Below are 3,228 nucleotides of genomic sequence, written 5' to 3' on the forward strand. Positions count from 1 at the left end.
TGATGAAGTCTTTCTTTCTGGTTCTAGAAGTTCTTTTTCCTCAGTGTCATTTTAATCCATTTTCTGTGGTTGGTGGTCTTGGTCTTTGCACTGATCCTAGGACGGGGCCTGGAATAGCGTCTTTTGTTATGTTTCCAGAAGACCCATTCCATTGCAATTGTTTCAGACAGACCTCTGGAACTAGAGATCGTGGTTGTTGTGCAGGTCGTAGCTCAAACCCAAGACTAGGGCTTTTTTATTGGTCCCAGGATACACACAGTCCGGTCATGGTTCTAGCAGCCAGTCATCTGTAGATCACGATCTTGACATTTGGACAGACCAAAGGGTGACAAGTCTTCTGATTTTGTCTTATAGTTAGCTGGTGACCTGCTCTTAGGTCAAGTTGTTCCCAGTTTCCTCGTTGTCAGGATATCATATTAGAGCTGGCACTTATTGATGTCTGAGCAGTATTAAGGATGCCCGGATGGGATTTGTTTCCTGTGGCTGTTGTAAAGAACTGTATAATTTCTATGTCTGGGATCCAGTGTTCAAGGCTGGATGATTGGTGTCTAATCACCTATGGTCTAAGTTGGGTCCACGTGACATATTTTCAAGGTGGGAGATGCCCCTGTATTGTAAAGAAGTATGAGTTCTTATCTCTAGTAGATAAGAGCTCATTTTTATATGTAAGATTTTCCCTTTTTCTAGTGTACCTTTGAAGGGAGAAATGGTGCTACAATATATTGCCAGTGTGTCACAGACTGCCAGAGACCAAACCCTGTTATGAAATTCTGCAGGACAAGCTACTCTGTGTGGCCTGAATGAGTAACCTAAGGCATTAGCTATTAACTAGCCCAAGAGCTCAAAGAAATGCCACAGCATTCTATCAGTCGTACATTCCAGGAAGCTTGAGACATCTTTGAAGCTTCATTGTCTTAGGGTGAAAATGGTTCCTGTGTAAAGATAGCATACAAAGTTTATTCACAGGATGCTCCCTGTGGAGACTGTCTGTAATGCTGGCTGTTCCATTCTGCTTCCTCTCCACCCCCTGTTTAATCATGCTTAAAAGAGCTTGTACCCTTCAATAAAGTGTGACCTTCATAGGACACTTTACTTGATCTTTGTCTCTCTTTTCCCCATTCTCTTTACAGGCTGGGACCCCTCTATATATCCTCGGAATAACGGAGTCCTGTAGAACGGGACACCGGTGCATTTGAAGGTGGAAAGAGAAGAAAACAGAAATAGGTCACACACCCAAAAAATGATAAAAATAGAAATAAAAATATATGTGTTCACACACACACACACACACACACACATATATATATATATATATATATTTAAAAAATGAAATAAAAAAGTGATTAAAGGAACAGAGTGATACAAGAGACAATCTTACATTTGGGGAAAAGCAGGTAAAGAGGTGATGTAATACAGGTCTTATACTTATGATGGAAGTATAGATTTCCCCATTGTCTTTTGAGATTTTCTTGTGGTGTGTGAGTTCCCGGGCTCCTTTTCATTACACAACCTGACCCTCTTGAGAATGGCAAAAAAATTTGCAGTAGGGCAGTCTTGGGAAGAGTTCTTCCATTGGGGATACTTTTATAGTTAAGTCCAGTTTCAAGTAACAGTCTACTGTTGGTAAGGAGGACCTTGAAGCATGAGTCAGCAGGGTAATTGGTTGCCTTTTCTTGCAGGGGACAAGGTGTAGGTTTGACTGGTTGTCTCTTTGCTTGGGTGCTGGGTACCAGTTTGTTGGGGTAGGAGGTCCGTCTTGATGCCTAATAGGTTAAGAACTGAGCTTGAAGAGTTTTAATGAGGTGGGAAATCTCAAAGGGTATGTTAAACAGTTTTATCAGGACATTCTCATAGTGCAAGCTGGGTATGGTATCTCATGTGAGTGAGCCCCTAGATGCCATCTTAGTTTGTCCACCCTTTGTATCCAAGAATGCCAGTGGACAAAAAAGCTGAGGTTATTTTAATTATTGTAAGATTAAGGCATTAAAAAAATTGTTGTGAATGCTTCTGCTAGAGTAAGTGATTTCCCTTGGAATTCTTTACCTGTAATCTTGTATAAGATCCCTAAGGGATTATTATGGGCCTTTGTAGTAGAAGGCTGATTAAATACCTGTTCTCTCTATGCTGCTGTTTCTCATGTTGCTGGGATTTTTTGTGGTATAATGTGTAGTCAAGAGTTTGTGTTGTAACTCTTTCATGTGTTTTGGGCACTGCTCTCTGGTATATGTAGACTGTTACAGTGTTTGGAGTTTCTACCCTGTTAAACCCTGTTATTTGATTGTTGAGTATTAGTTGTATATAAAGTGTATGTTCTAGGTGCTTCAGAATAGTGTTATCATTCTGTGTTTATCTTTTGTCTTCTGACTTACTTTGTTTACCATGATATATTCTAGGTCCATACACGTTGCCACAAAGTCTGTAATTGTATCATTTCTGACTGCCATGTAGTATTCCATTGTGTATAGATACCACATTTTAATGATCCATTCATCTGTTGTTGCACATCGAGGTAGGTTCCATGACTTGGCAATTATACTGAGTTCTGTGATAAATAGTGGGGTGCACACATACTTTGGAATGAATGTCCTTTCAACTTCGGGGTAGATACTTAGGAGAGCAATAGCAGGGTCAAATGGCAGCTCAATTGTAAGATATTTGAGAACTCTCCAGACTGTTCTCCATAGGTGTTGGACTAGGGGGCATTCCCACCAGCAGTGGATGAGACTGCCTTTCATACCGCATCCCCACCAACACAAATTGTTCCCATTATTTTTGATGTGAGCCATCCTCAGTGGTGTAAGGTGGTACCTCATTGTTGTCTTGATTTGGAACTCCCTGATGATGAGTGAAGGTGTGTGGGGAGCCTAGCTGATGAAACCTGGGACATAGGACACCTCAGTAATTCCTAATCTGGTCACCCACGTGACCAAAAGGCCCATGCCTTGAGAACAAAGGAAATAGACAAAAATAAAGTAATTCAGAGCAGCCCAATATATCCAGCCAGAAAGAAAAATATAGAGTTTGCCTTTGTGTTAGCAAACATTATTAAGAACTTTGTTTGAATCTTATGCCTTTTAGTAAAACGTGCTCAGGTCTACCTCTGCCCCTCCCTACTACCTGCCCCAATTTATGCTAATGAATGCTTGTAACTGTGATTGGTGTAAAATTTGTAACACCCCTGACGTGTTTCAGCCCTTAAAAGCTGATCCCCCAACAATAAACTTCCCT

Source organism: Suncus etruscus, chromosome 2 (assembly GCF_024139225.1).
Source record: "Suncus etruscus isolate mSunEtr1 chromosome 2, mSunEtr1.pri.cur, whole genome shotgun sequence".
Taxonomy (NCBI): domain Eukaryota; kingdom Metazoa; phylum Chordata; class Mammalia; order Eulipotyphla; family Soricidae; genus Suncus; species Suncus etruscus.